This window comes from Entelurus aequoreus, linkage group LG23 (genome assembly GCF_033978785.1).
Source record: "Entelurus aequoreus isolate RoL-2023_Sb linkage group LG23, RoL_Eaeq_v1.1, whole genome shotgun sequence".
Taxonomy (NCBI): domain Eukaryota; kingdom Metazoa; phylum Chordata; class Actinopteri; order Syngnathiformes; family Syngnathidae; genus Entelurus; species Entelurus aequoreus.
The window spans coordinates 2,012,287-2,029,786 of NC_084753.1; positions in this window are offsets into that span (position 1 = coordinate 2,012,287).

A 17,500-nucleotide genomic window follows, 5' to 3' on the forward strand; every position below is an offset into this window, starting at 1 on the left:
ACTGTAATTTGATTTAAAAATATGTCGAATTCCCTTTGACTTGACAGTGTAAGGTCGAGTCATCAGTGGATGAATCATAGAAACGCATCACTATTATAATCATTATGTTTATATTATTGGTGCATCTCCTGGGGTTAAGCCTCCCCTGTCTTTAAAAATTTGGTGCCAGATTGTAATCAAGTGTCCTTGAACGCACCACAGGTATGCGCTACGAGATGCAAAAGTATCACATTCTTACCTTTTCCTCCATCACCTCCCAGTTACCAAATGTTGTTGCTCTGTGGGAATGCATAAATGCGACCTTCGATGGCCTTAGGACGTCTGTGTCACGTGAACTTATTATTGAACGCATAAGGCAAAATGTTAACTTTCCTGACGTCGTCTGAGCGATTTAAATCTTTCTAAAGCCCCCGTAGTGATTGTACCCTGAGACATCTGCACAGTCTTTTATGCCATGGGCGGGCCCTGTAGTCTATTTCAAATCTAAACTAGAAACTTTTCCCGCTGGCGTCTAAACGCACCTTAAAGTCAATCACTCGGAATGTTTCATCTGGAAATATCCTCTCTGGTACTGAAGAGCAACCATCACAAATATCCACTTGTTCATTGCTCTTCTCTCCCAGGACGTTCTCTATTACATCGTTACCATCTAATTAATAAAACCACTTCCTCAGGCGTCCACGGATTTATGCAGCAGAATCTATTTCTCCTCTCTGCGTTCCACTGAACCTCAAATCTATCCAATCTGTCACTCTGCTAATTAGCCCTGACTGGTCCGTATGAAAAGTATCAGTTAACGGTATCGTTTCTATCAGTAACTCCTTTTTTCTCCTCAAAATAGCACTTCAGAATCAACGTAATGGATTGTAATATAGAGGGATTAATAGATTACAATTACCACGGCAACCTTTAATTAACTCCTTTACATATTGGTTGACTAGCCTGGACACCTAACGCCGTAATCGTTTACTCACGGTTCCCGGGTTTGCGCGTGACGTCAGAGATGTTGACTTAAAAAAACGCTCCAAATTAAGTAAAGTAAGGCTACCCTTTACCAAAAATGTGCTAGCTTGATGTTAATATACATCGGATTTGCCATTGACATGCTACTGATTAGCATTAGCGGTTTTACATGGCCATGTGTTAATGAAAACCACAACTAAGACGCACGTTACAATCAAACAGCTGGTGCATAATGAGTACAATACTTAGAGTATTAGCATTTTTTGGGGCGCAACAAAAGACTGACTCAAGACAACATAAACTGTACACTACTGCCGTCTAATGTCTTGGACTCGCAACTGTAATTGCAACTTTTTGTAATACTTGCAAATGAGACTCGGGAAATGTGATAATAAAAACAAGAACTGGACAGCATTTATCACATTTTAAATCATGCAATAAAAAAAGGGATTTTATCATCAAAAACTATTTTTAATAACACACAAAAAAGTAGGTCCTGCCCCATCCCAAGTAATCGCGCCAGTAATGACAAACTAGAATTTTCTTTATGATATTTAACATTTAAAAAAAAAATATTAATTGGATTAATCCAACTAAAAAAATACATATTTAAACGTGTTACTTAAATGCACCTCATTTATTTATAACAGTTGTATCTCTTTTGCGAAGACCGGATCCCTTGCAGGTGACCCTGAGCATGTGCGGTCAAAATATTACGTAATTTATCTGATATTTTCTAATGATTAATCACCTGCGTTTTCGCTTTTGACAGTCCTAATGCCGACTTGCTTTTGTGCACAAGTCAATAGATGTAGCCTAATTATCGTATTTACAGTATATACCAATTATATACAGTAGCATACATTTTTTTTAAACATTCTATGAATTCTTGGCCTGAATTGAGTATTTTCATGCATAAAATATGCAAATTAACTACAAATAATGACAGTAGTAATGGCCACTAGTGTTCTGGATACAGCGTTAAATTTTTAACGTTACTAGCAATGCTGTTAGCGAAACATTTGACGTAACAGTGTCAGAAACACAGCCAGAAGTAACTTATTATTCATGAAAACAAAAAAAACCAGCACCATACTAAAATGAACTTGATGTTAAATAGGAAGAGGCAACATCACACAGCAAACAACACACATGTAAGTACACGCACACAAACACTACTACTACAAGGGAATAATGATCAACAAATCAATGATTGAAGTGACAAGCTTGTAATCCTACGGAAAAAAAAGGGACCATGAACCCGCCACAATAAAGGCGACACTGGCAGATAAACCTTCCTAATAACCAACCAGAAACTAGTTCAATGCAAGAAGTAACTTTTTATTCATAAAAACAAAAAAAACAGCACCGTACTAAAATGGACTTGGTATTAAAAAGGAAGAGGCAAAATCACACAGCAAACAACACACATGTACATAAGTACATGCACACAAACACTACTACTACAAGGGAATAATGAACAAATCCATGATTGAAGTGACAAGCTTCCTAATAGCCAACCAGGATCTAGTTCAATGCAAGAAGTAACTTTTTATTCATGAAAACAAAAAAAACAGCACCATACTAAAATTAACTAGATATTAAATAAGAAGAGGCAACATCATACAGCAAACACACATGTAAGTACACGCACACAAACACTACTACTACAAGGGAATAATGATCAACAAATCAATGATTGAAGTGACAAGCTTGCAATCCTACGGAAAAAAAGGGACCATGAACCCGCCACAATAAAGGCGACACTGGCAGATACACCTTCCTAATAGCCAACCAGGAACTAGTTCAATGCAAGAAGTAACTTTTTACTCATGAAAACAAAAAAACAGCACCCTACTAAAATGAACTTGGTATTAAATAAGAAGAGGCAAAATCACACAGCAAACAACACACATGTACATAAGTACATGCACACAAACACTACTACTACAAGGGAATAATGAACAAATCCATGATTGAAGTGACAAGCTTCCTAATAGCCAACCAGGATCTAGTTCAATGCAAGAAGTAACTTTTTATTCATGAAAACAAAAAAACAGCACCATACTAAAATTAACTAGATATTAAATAAGAAGAGGCAACATCACACAGCAAACACACATGTAAGTGAACGCACACAAACACTACTACTACAAGGGAATAATGATCAACAAATCAATGATTGAAGTGACAAGCTTGCAATCCTACGGAAAAAAAGGGACCATGAACCCGCCACAATAAAGGCGACACTGGCAGATACACCTTCCTAATAGCCAACCAGGAACTAGTTCAATGCAAGAAGTAACTTTTTATTCATGAAAACAAAAAAACAGCACCCTACTAAAATGAACTTGGTATTAAATAAGAAGAGGCAAAATCACACAGCAAACAACACACATGTACATAAGTACATGCACACAAACACTACTACTACAAGGGAATAATGAACAAATCCATGATTGAAGTGACAAGCTTCCTAATAGCCAACCAGGATCTAGTTCAATGCAAGAAGTAACTTTTTATTCATGAAAACAAAAAAACAGCACCATACTAAAATTAACTAGATATTAAATAAGAAGAGGCAACATCACACAGCAAACACACATGTACGTGAACGCACACAAACACTACTACTACAAGGGAATAATGATCAACAAATCAATGATTGAAGTGACAAGCTTGCAATCCTACGGAAAAAAAAGGGACCATGAACCCGCCACAATAAAGGCGACACTGGCAGATACACCTTCCTAATAGCCAACCAGGAACTAGTTCAATGCAAGAAGTACCTTTTTATTCATGAAAACAAAAAAACAGCACCCTACTAAAAGGAACTTGGTATTAAATAAGAAGAGGCAACATCACACAGCAAACAACACACAACATGTAAGTACACGCACACAAACACTACTACTACGAGGGAATAACGATCAACAAATCAGTGACTGAAGTGACAAGCTTGTAATCCTACGGAAACAAAGGGACCATGAACCCCCCACAATTAAAACGACACTGGCAGATAAACCTCCGTAATAGCCAACCAGGATCTAGTTCAATGCAAGAAGTAACTTTTTATTCATGAAATCCAAAAACCAGCACCCTACTAAAATGGACTTGGTATTAAATAGGAAGAGGCAACATCACACAGCAAACAACACACAACGTGTTAGTACACACACACAAACACTACTACTACGAGGGAATAACGATCAACAAATCAGTGACTGAAGTGACAAGCTTGTAATCCTACGGAAACAAAGGGACCATGAACCCCCCACAATTAAAACGACACTGGCAGATAAACCTCCGTAATAGCCAACCAGGATCTAGTTCAATGCAAGAAGTAACTTTTTATTCATGAAATCCAAAAACCAGCACCCTACTAAAATGGACTTGGTATTAAATAGGAAGAGGCAACATCACACAGCAAACAACACACAACGTGTTAGTACACACACACAAACACTACTACTACGAGGGAATAACGATCAACAAATCAGTGATTGAAGTGACAAGCTTGCAATCCTACGGAAAAAAAGGGACCATGAACCCGCCACAATAAAGGCGACACTGGCAGATACACCTTCCTAATAGCCAACCAGGAACTAGTTCAATGCAAGAAGTACCTTTTTATTCATGAAAACAAAAAAACAGCACCCTACTAAAATGAACTTGGTATTAAATAAGAAGAGGCAACATCACACAGCAAACAACACACAACATGTAAGTACATGCACACAAACACTACTACTACGAGGGAATAACGATCAACAAATCAGTGACTGAAGTGACAAGCTTGTAATCCTACGGAAACAAAGGGACCATGAACCCCCCACAATTAAAATGACACTGGCAGATAAACCTCCGTAATAGCAAACCAGGATTTAGTTCAATGCAAGAAGTAACTTTTTATTCATGAAATCCAAAAACCAGCACCCTACTAAAATGGACTTGGTATTAAATAGGAAGAGGCAACATCACACAGCAAACAACACACAACGTGTTAGTACACACACACAAACACTACTACTACGAGGGAATAACGATCAACAAATCAGTGATTGAAGTGACAAGCTTGCAATCCTACGGAAAAAAAGGGACCATGAACCCGCCACAATAAAGGCGACACTGGCAGATACACCTTCCTAATAGCCAACCAGGAACTAGTTCAATGCAAGAAGTACCTTTTTATTCATGAAAACAAAAAAACAGCACCCTACTAAAATGAACTTGGTATTAAATAAGAAGAGGCAACATCACACAGCAAACAACACACAACATGTAAGTACATGCACACAAACACTACTACTACGAGGGAATAACGATCAACAAATCAGTGACTGAAGTGACAAGCTTGTAATCCTACGGAAACAAAGGGACCATGAACCCCCCACAATTAAAATGACACTGGCAGATAAACCTCCGTAATAGCAAACCAGGATTTAGTTCAATGCAAGAAGTAACTTTTTATTCATGAAATCCAAAAACCAGCACCCTACTAAAATGGACTTGGTATTAAATAGGAAGAGGCAACATCACACAGCAAACAACACACAACGTGTTAGTACACACACACAAACACTACTACTACGAGGGAATAATGATCAACAAATCCATGATTGAAGTGACAAGCGATGGAAAAAAAGGGGCCATGAACCCGCCACAATAAAGGCGACACTGGCAGATAAACCTTCCTAATAGCCAACCAGTAGCAGGTGAGGAAAACAGCGCCCACAAGCAATGATCAAGACACCGCAAGACAACCGACAACAGGAAGTAGAACAAAAATAAGCACGCTGGACAGGAATAAAAGAGGTAAACACAGGAAAGTCAAAGTAAAAGTGTAAAATGATAATGAGAGTTTTATAATAAAATTGCTATAATCATGGAATACATTTCATTTGTTGGTCCTATTACGTGTTTTCATCCTGAGAAGGCCTGCAAGTGTGGCGTTCAGGCCCACAGAACCAAAGCTCGGCTATAGGAAGCGCCGAGTCATCAGAAAACCACCCTGGAAAAGAGGAGCAGGAACGTTGAACAAAGCCACTTCCTGTCTGAGACTAATTTTTAGATTACTGTCCTTACAGAATTCTGATTTAATACTCCGCTGCTCTTCATTTCACCTTTTCTCATTTTAATCTTTCTCATTTTCCTCCTCCTACGGTCTGCCTCTTCCTGCCCTCGCCCGGACAGCCAACATCACCCACGTCCAATAAAAGATCATTCGAGCTAATAAAATCTTCCGATAAAGACCTGAGGTTCAGCCATTTTTCTAAAGCTGATTAAATGAATCTATTACAACCCTTGGAAGGGAAAAAAATATTTATTTAAATGTTACTTTCGATGAAAGATTAATAGAGTTGGATGACTCCTACTATGATAGTTATAAAAATAATAATAATAATAATAATACAATCATAAATAATAATAATAAATACTAATACTGTTTAAAAAAATGTATGTATTTAATATCTTTTTTCAGTAAAAATGTAAACACTTAAAATAATAGAACACTTACTAAGTAAACAAATTAAATTGTAATACCCACACACCAAAAAAGGTAAAGTGATTACACAAATATGTTGAACTGTTTCTATATAATTAAATACAAATATATACGGTATATTGTCAGTAAAAGGCAAATAAGAAATATTAGCAAAAACATTAAGGCATTACAATAACCATCAAAAAAGTAAATATTTAATAATTTCAATATTTTTGAACAAAAACACATATATTTTAATTCTAAGGCTTTTTTTTTTGAGAGAAATGAATACATAATTTGAAATGTAAAAAATTATCAAGTGTTAATAACATTAGTAAAAATTACTACTACTAATAATAATAATATTAATCAATTGTAATAATAATTTAAATAACAATATTACATATTAATAATAATAATAATATGTACCACAAACATATTTCTGGGCTTCTTTTGGTGAAATAAATACATATTTGAAAATAAAGTGATTATAATTATAATAATAATAACAATATCAATATTATTATTAATAATGATAACATTGATAATATGTTAATACTAGTAATAATAATATAAATGGCAAAACATAATAATGATAATAATAATAATAATAATAATAATATGCAGCACAAATTCAGATTCATTTAAAAATGTCCCACCCAAAAAACAGCACCATTTTTTTTTGTGCTTCTTTTTAAAAGAAATAAACACACAATTTAAAAATAAAAAAGATCAAGTGCTAAAAACATCATTGACAGTAACAATAATTACAATAATCAAATAATATTTTAAATAATTAAATATCATAATGAAATAATTATTAGATAAGATTAATAATGATCATATGTAGCACATACTATATATTTAAGGGGATATTTTAGTGAAATACATTCATATTTTAATTTAAAAAAAGATGACGTGGTAATAACAATAACAAAAAGTATAGTAATTTTATGAAAATATTAGTTATTATAAATAATAATAATAATACGATTATATTATTTATATTATTATTATTAAGGCTTTTTTTATTTATTCATTGTCCATGCAAACCTACCATTTTTTTTGCACAGCACACATTTTTCACAAACGAAATGTCTTATAAAAATAATTTTGACTGATACATTGTAAATGAATATACAAATACATTACATTTGTATTTTATACCGTTTCAAAAAACGTTTTTTAACTCATTATTTATTTATTTATTTCCGCGTGCAGTATCAACTAAAAAGGTACAGTACAACTGGAAATTATTGCCAAATCATGTTTGGCATTGAAAAACAATTAATATTATGTAATGCTAATAATATAAATAATATTTAAAGCCAAATAAAAATGATGAAAAAAGTTTTACTTTAAAGTTGAAAACTTTATAAAACAGTTAAAACATGGACAAAAGTGTACAAAAATAGGTGCACATCAATGCCACGCGACCGCTTCCAAATCGCCATGTTGTATTTTTTCCTATTTCAGTCGCTTTCAACTTCATAAACCCGAATATTGGACGTAAAACGAAGCGACCGGGCCAAGTAGCGCAACGGGACACCATTAGTCCTTTGGTACGCCTTCTTTAGTGCGGTGTTCCTGGCAAGGCCGGTACCTGGGAGACACCGATTCGAGTCGTCTTCCTTACTGCCAAGCCTATGAGGGCTCAGCATTACCGGGCCATAGGGCCGCCTCGTCAGAACACCAAGGTGCCTTTTTAAAGTGTCCTTCTGGGTTATGGCCAGAGCCTGAGAGCGGACTTGTCGGCGTGTTTCCACCAGACCTGACGCCATGTTTACTTGGCCCCTTGCACGTTCCCACAAAACGCAGCGGTGAGATCGGCCGGGTTCTGGCGCCTACGCGGCCCAGGTACCCCGCAGTCACCTCGCTGGGCAAGTCATGTTGCATTAATTTCATCTGACAGGTGACTTAACGAAGCTTTGGTCCGTGGCAGACGGCGGACCAAAGACTGAATACGAGCTTGGCCGAAAGAAGCTTCATGCCCTGGAAATCCTTCAATTTGGGGCCGGAGAAAGAAAACAAAATGTCAGAGAAACTTTCAACAGTGTTGTTGGAACTAGAGGTGTCCCGATCCAATATTGGCATCGGATATTGGTCCGATATCAGCAAGATACACGTATCGGGTTCTATCGACCTAATTCTACCATTCCGACGACGTCTCTTCTTGCTGACTTGGCAGATGAACAACAGGTTGTTGCCTTTGAAAACATTGAAAAACTCAACAGACAAACTAAAGATTGTTTCGATTACATCATTTCAGCAGTCATTTTCTACGATTCTCGATAATTATTCGATATCACTATTAAAAATGATTCAAAATTCCCTACTTTATTGCAAAAGTACTTTAAAGTGTCAAGTATCTACCATCACCAAGCGACAACATAATTAAAAAAAAAATATATATATATATATATATATATATATATATATATATATATATATATATATACAAACCCCGTTTCCATAGGAGTTGGGAAATTGTGTTAGATGTAAATATAAACGGAATACAATGATTTGCAAATCAGTTTCAACCCATATTCAGTTGAATATGCTACAAAGACAACATATTCGATGTTCAAACTGATAAACATTTTTTTTTTTTTTGCAAATAATCATTAACTTTAGAATTTGATGGCAGCAACAGGTGACAAAGAAGTTGGGGGAAAGGTGGCAATAAATACTGATAAAGTTGAGGAATGCTCATCAAACACTTATTTGGAACATCCCACGGGTGAACAGGCAAATTGGGAACAGGTGGGTGCCATGATTGGGTATAAAAGTAGATTCCATGAAATGCTCAGTCATTCAAAAACAAGGATGGGGCGAGGGTCACCGCTTTGTCAACAAATGCGTGAGCAAATGGTTGAACAGTTTAAGAAAAACCTTTCTCAACCAGCTATTGCAAGGAATTTAGGGATTTCACCAACTGCGGTCCGTAATATCAACAAAGGGTTCAGAGAATCTGGAGAAATCACTGCACGTAAGCAGCTAAGCCCGTGACCTCCGATCCCTCAGGCTGTACTGCATCAACAAGCGACAACAGTGTGTAAAGGATATCACCACATGGGCTCAGGAACACTTCAGAAACCCACTGTCAGTAACTACAGTGATGGTCGCTACATCTGTAAGTGCAATTTAAAACTCTCCTAGGCAAGGCAAAAACCGTTTATCAACAACACCCAGAAGCGCAGTCTGCTTCGCTGGGCCTGAGCTCATCTAAGATGGACTGATACGAAGTGGAAAAGTGTTCTGTGGTCTGACGAGTCCACATTTCAGATTGCTTTTTGAAACTGTGGACGTCGTGTCCTCCGGACCAAAGAGGAAAAGAACCATCCGGATTGTTATAGGCGCAAAGTTGAAAAGCCAGCATGTGTGATGGTATGGGGGTGTATTAGTGCCCAAGACATGGGTAACTTACACATCTGTGAAGGCGCCATTAATGCTGAAAGGTACATACAGGTTTTGGAGCAACATATGTTGCCATCCAAGCAACGTTACCATGGACACCCCTGCTTATTTCAGCAAGACAATGCCAAGCCACGTGTTACATCAATGTGGCTTCATAGTAAAATAGTGTGGGTACTAGACTGGCCTGCCTGTAGTCCAGACCTGTCTCCCATTGAAAATGTGTGGTGCATTATGAAGCCTAAAATAGCACAAGGGAGACCCCCGGACTGTTGAACAACTTAAGCTGTACATCAAGCAAGAATGGGAAAGAATTCCACCTGAGAAGTTTCAAAAATGTGTCTCCTCAGTTCCCAAACCTTTACTGAGTGTTGTTAAAAGGAAAGGCCATGTAACACAGTGGTGAACATGCCCTTTCCCAACTACTTTGGCACGTGTTGCAGCCATGAAATTCTAAGTTAATTATTATTTGCAAAAAAAAATAAAGTTGAGTTTGAACTTCAAATATCTTGTCTTTGTAGTGCATTCAACTGAATATGGGTTGAAAATGATTTGCAAATCATTGTATTCCGTTTATATTTACATCTAACACCATTTCCCAACTCATATGGAAACGGGGTTTGTACATACATACATAGAATCGAGGATTCTGTGGTTTATCCGTTATACAGTGCTCAATACCAGGGTGGAGCGGAATATACGTTAGGTCAGGAAAAAACACAGAGGCTAATTCATCCCTACAAGCCTGTTTCACAGGTTTCCCTGCTCTTCAAGGGATTTTATTTATTTATTTATGTACTTATTATAAAATCCCCTGTAGAGCAGGGAAACCTGCGAAACAGGCTTGCAGGGATGAAATAGCATCTGTGTTTTTTCCGGGTTCTATCGACCTGCGTCTACCATTCCGACGACGACTTCTTCTTGCTAACTTGGCAGATGAACAACAAGTTGTTGCCTTTGAAAACATTGAAAAACTCAACAAACAAACTAAAGGTTGTTTCGATAACACAATTTCAGCAGTCATTTTCTACGATTATCGATACCTATTCGATATCACTACCTCTAAAGGCTTAGTGGCCACATGCGTGGACAGCACCTTTTAGCTCTTTATTTCCAAAATTGTGTTCACTACTGAATCGGGGTCTTATGGCCACTTATGTGGACATGTATACTGCCATCTGGTGGTGTCAGGAGAGTATAACATACCATGGAATTTGGGGGGAAAAAAGTGTAAAAATAAGAATTACCATGTCACTAAACATGAACTACATGTTTATTACTCATGGACTATAAGTACATCATATCAAAAGATGATTCTTAGTTTTATTCTAATTAGGGTCCAATAAGCCCAAAGAGCAAAGACAAATAAAAAAAATCATGTAAACAAACAGCTTGGGCCTTAAGAGGTTTTAAAAAAAAACGAAACAATCAACTTTTAAATTCCCTACTTTTCTGCAAAAGTACTTAAAAGTGTCAAGTATCTATCATGACCAAGCGACAACATTATATATATATATATATATATATATATATATATATATATATATATATATATATATATATATATATATATATATATATATATATATATATATATATATATATATGATATATATATGATATATATATATATATATATATCATATATATATATATATATATATATATATATATATATATATATATATATATATATATATATATATATATATATATATATATATATATATATATATATATGTCTTAATTAGATTAAATTAGATTATCTCTTGAGGATTGAGGAAACCCCTCATGAAACAGGCCTGTAGAGATGAAATAGTCTAACTAAGACATATATATATATATATATATATATATATATATATATATATATATATATATATATATATATATATAGTCGAGGTTTTTGTGGTTTATCCGTTATACAGTGCTCAATGCCGGGGTAGAGCGGAATATACGTTAGGTCAGGAAAAAACACAGGCTCATTCATTTGAGCTGGTATCGCATCAGATCGATATCGGCTGATGGTCAAGGCTAAAAGCGAAAAGGTTGCATCTTGACGCCCATAACTGGAACACAACATAACATTTCTATCAGTGTCGTGAAATAAATGATTGATATTGTTTTTTTTCCAGAAAAAATAAATAAATAAATAAATAAACACCATGGAAATGTCGAATGTGTCCACAATCCAAACTTTGCTGCAAATCGATGAGACAAGCGATACGCCGCTGGTGACGACACAAAAGGTCTCACGGGGAGCGAAAGCCTTCAGCCAATAAACATGTGAGCAGTTACTGGGCGGGGGGAATAAAGACCAATATGTGGGACTCCATGGGTCACAGGGTGGCGAGCAGAAAGGTCAGGATGCAAAATAAAAACCGTGTCACAATGATCCATATTGTCACCGTCTCGTTAGGCCTGCAACAGGTTTAAGTAATTAGGCGGCAGATGTGGCCAATTAGATGGCCTCGCAGAAGCGCTGGAAGGCCACGTGTGGAACGACAGGAAAAGAACGAGTGGAAATGATTTTTTCCCCCCCACAAGCTCCAAACCACTGGCGGCGTCCGCTGACAAATTTAAGTCAGTGAAGGATATGAATCCTCACCTGTGGTCTATTAATCATCTTTAGCCCACAAGCCTTTTTTTTTTCCTTTGGAGGGAAATAACTTTTTTTTAATTGTGGTATTTTATTGTAAATTCCGCAATAAAAGACAATTTGTCTGTTGAATTGATACAAGCTCTTTATTATATATTTTTTAAAATCATTTTGCAGCAGTGGTGCACTTGTGTGTGTATGTATATATATATATATATATATATATATATATATATATATATATATATATATATATATATATATATATATATATATATATATATATATATATATATATATATATATATATATATATATATATATATATATAAATATATATATATGTTTATATATGTATGTTTATATATATATATAATATATATATATATATATATATATATATATATATATATATATATATATATATATATATATATATATATATATATATATATATATGAATGAATGAATGAATGAATGTATATATATATATATGAATGAATGTATATATATATATATATGTATTTATTTATTTATATATATATATATATATATATATATATATATATATATATATATATATATATATAAATGAATGAATGTATATATATATATATATATATATATATATATATATATATATATATATATATATATATATATATATATATATATATATATTTATATATTTACTTATTTATTTATATATACATTTAATCCCAGGAACACCACGCCTACCGTCAAGCTTGGTGGTGGTAGTATTATGCTCTGGGCCTGTTTTCCTGCCAATGGAACTGGTGCTTTACAGAGAGTAAATGGGACAATGAAAAAAGAGGATATATATATATATATATATATATATATATATATATATATATATATATATATATATATATATATATATATATATATATATATATTTATGAAGAAAAACTAACTTTTAATACAAACATTTCCATTTGCAAACCCTGTTCAAGAACGAATTAAGTTGTAAATCAAGGTTTCATTGTATAGTTGTTTCTTTTTTTTTTTTTTTTTTTTTAATACTCAAAAGTAAGAAGTATAGAGTGTACCGGTATGTAACTGTGGAGGGGGGCGTGGCCTGCAGGCCTGCAGCGAAGCAGGGTGTGCTAGGGCTGGCCTCGAAGTCAGCAACAGGTGCGTAGATGGCCCAGGTGGGCCTTATTATCTAATCACCTGCTGCTGACTTCGAGGCCGGCCCTGGCACACCCCGCTTCGCTGCAGGCCCGCAGGCCACACCCCCCTCCACAGTAACATATATGCACAACATATATATAATTTTTAGAAAAAAAAACTTTTTCCAGTTATTTACACAGAAATAATTTGTAAATAAACATTTTCACACCTTAATTGTTTCCAAACGGCGTCTGTAACACGGCAGTAAAACAGCTGATCAAACAAAACAGAAGTCATTGACATGGACCCTACTAGCTGCGGAAGCTAGCTCTCCAATCAGCTAAACAGACTCATTTACTCCACCGTGACGTTTTGGTGAATTTGCTGAGGAATTTGTAAAAGTGAAACAACACAAAAATAATGTTGTAAGGTTAATAACACAAACACAGACACTCTTAAACGTGTTAGCGCATTTGCTAATGCTAACGACACTAGCTTGATTACATTACGATAGCACGTACAAATATGCATGAAAACACTCCTCGTAAGTAAGAATGGTTTTAGTTGTATTGTAAAACGTACAAACGTTGCTCGGAGTGATGAATGAAGAGTATAATCGCTATGGACGGCTGGAAGACGAACCAAAACAAAAAAAAACTCTACCAGGAAATAGAAGCAACTATTTTTAATATGGCTGTTAAAGCGAAGAAAACATCTCCAAATTAGTCGCACCGTCTTATAAGCTGCAGGGTTTAAAGTAAAATAAAAAAAATAGCGGCTGATAGTCCAGAATTTAAGGGATTTTGACTACCGTATTTTTCGGAGTATAAGTCGCTCCGGAGTATAAGTCGCACCGGCCGAAAATGCATAATAAAGAAGGAAAAAAACATATATAAGTCGCACTGGAGTATAAGTCGCATTTTTTGGGGAAATGTATTTGATAAAAGCCAACACCAAGAATAGACATTTGAAAGGCAATTTAAAATAAATAAAGAATAGTGAACAACAGGCTGAATAAGTGTACGTTATATGAGGCATAAATAACCAACTGAGAAGGTGCCTGGTATGTTAACGTAACATATTATGGTAAGAGTCGTTCAAATAACTATAACATATAGAACATGCTATACGTTTACCAAACAATCTGTCACTCCTAATCGCTAAATCCCATGAAATCTTATACGTCTAGTCTCTTACGTGAATGAGCTAAATAATATTATTTGATATTTTACGCTAATGTGTTAATAATTTCACACATAAGTCGCTCCTGAGTATAAGTCGCACCCCCGGCCAAACTATGAAAAAAACTGCGACTTATAGTCCGAAAAATACGGTAAGTAAGAATGGTTTTAGTTATATTGTAAAACGTACAAATGTTGCTCGGAGTCATGAATGAAGAGTAGAATCGCTATGGACGGCTGGAAGACAAACACGGCACGCGGGTTGGGAAAAAAAAAAACATTACCTGAAAATAGAAGCAACTATTTTTGTTATGGCTGTTAAAGGCCTACTGAAAGCCACTACTAGCGACCACGCAGTCTTATAGTTTATATATCAATGATGAAATCTTAACATTGCAACACATGCCAATACGGCCGGGTTAACTTATAAAGTGACATTTTAAATTTCCCGGGAAACTTCCGGTTGAAAACGTCTATGTATGATGACGTTTGCGCGGGACGTCAATGGTTGAAGCGGAAGTATTGGGACACATTGTATCACAATACAAACAGCTCTGTTTTCATCGCAAAATCCCACAGTATTCTGGACATCTGTGTTGGTGAATCTTTTGCAATTTGTTCAATGAACAATGGAGACTGCAAAGAAGAAAGCTGTAGGTGGGATCGGTGTATTAGCGGCTGGCTGCAGCAACACAGCCAGGAGGACTTTGAGTTGGATAGAAGACGCGCTATCCGATGCTAGCCGCCGACCGCATCGATGATCGGGTGAAGTCCTTCGTCGCGCCGTCGATCACTGGAACGCAGGTGAACACGGGTGTTGATGAGCAGATGACGGCTGGCGTAGGTGGAGCGCTAATGTTCTTATCATAGCTCTGACCAGGTCCCGTAGCTAAGTTAGCTTCAATGGCGTCGTTAGCAACAGCATTGCTAGGCTTCGACAGGCGGCACAGCATTAACCGTGTAGTTACAGGTCCAGTGTTTGGTTCGGTGTCTCCTGATAGTAGTATTGTTGATCTGCTGTCTATCCTTCCAGTCAGGGGCTTATTTCTTTTGTTTCTATCTGCATTTAAGCACGATGCTATCACGTTAGCTCCATAGCTAAAGTGCTTCACCGATGTATTGTCCTGGAGATAAAAGTCACGGTGAATGTCCATTTCGCGTTCTCGACTCTCATTTTCAAGAGGATATAGTATCCGAGGTGGTTTAAAATACAAATCCGTGATCCACAATAGAAAAAGGAGAAAGTGTGTAATCCAATGAACCAGCTTGTACCTAAGTTACGGTCCGAGCGAAAAAAGATACGTCCTGCACTGCACTCTAGTCCTTCACTCTCACGTTCCTCATCCACAAATCTTTCATCCTCGCTCAAATTAATGGGGTAATCGTCGCTTTCTCGGTCCGAATCGCTCTCGCTGCTGGTGTAAACAATGGAGAAATGTGAGGAGCCTTTCAACCTGTGACGTCACGCTACTTCCGGTACAGGCAAGGCTTATTTTTATCAGCGACCAAGAGTTGCGAACTTTATCGTCGATGTTCTCTACTGAATCCTTTCAGCAAAAATATGGCAATATCGCGAAATGATCAAGTATGACACATAGAATGGATCTGCTATCCCCGTTTAAATAAAACAATTTCATTTCAGTAGGCCTTTAAAGTGAAGAAAACATCTCCAAATTGGTCGCACCGTCTTATAAGCCGCAGGGTTTAAGGTGAAAGAAAAAATATGGCGGGTGATAGTCCAGAATTTACTGGATTTTGACTACCACCACTACCGGGCTTTCTGCTCCGCCGCTCCCAGTCTGTGGAACGCTCTCCCTGATCACCTGAGGGCACCACAGACTGTGGATGCTTTTAAAAAAGGCTTGAAAACCTTTCTTTTTAAAAAAAAATGCTTTTTTTTTTTTTTTTTTTTTTAGATATAAGCATACTAGTTTTAGCTATTTGGCTGTTCTATTTTTTTTTTTTTTTTTTTTTTTTATTTTATTTTTTTTTAAATACACTGTAGCACTTTGAGGTTGTTCACTCAATGTAAAGTGCTTTTTTATAAATAAAATCTATTACTCCAAATGATCCAAAAAGTGACATAAGCGAGGGTAGCGCGTCACTGCCGACCTTTAGCTCGTTAATAAAAAATGTACACAACGTGCAGGTGTTATCACACTGCAATCACACTTTTTACAAGGCGGGGTTACAGCGTGTGAGCTAAAAGGATTAGCACCAATACCACTCAGAGGAATCAAACACAGGACAGGGGGAGGGGCGGGAGCCGCACTTGGCTTCAAATCAATACCCGGGCATCCAGCGATCAATCCTTGCGGCTCCGATGACCGACTGGCCCCTCGCACCCTCGCACGCACAACAGTCCCGCTCCCCTCCTGTCAAAACAGCCGCAAGTTATCGCGGCCATGGATCAGCGGCCGCGCGGGCGTCAGCTGAAAGTCGTCTCGAAGCTGAGCTCCGAAAAGGAGAGCGTGTCCTTGGCTTTGGCGGGAACGCTCGAGCGAGGCGAGGCGCGGCGTAGCTGCAGCTTCACGGTTCCTCGCAACGCTTACCCAACCTTTGTCTCCATGCAAATTCTCACAAAATCAATAATTAGGCCTGTGACAGCCAAACGTAAGGTCGTCTACATTGGGTGACATTACAGCCAACAGGGGGCAGCGCTGAGTCGCTTTTGCTAACCATAGCGAACTCTCGTGATGTGCGGATCGATACTGAATTATC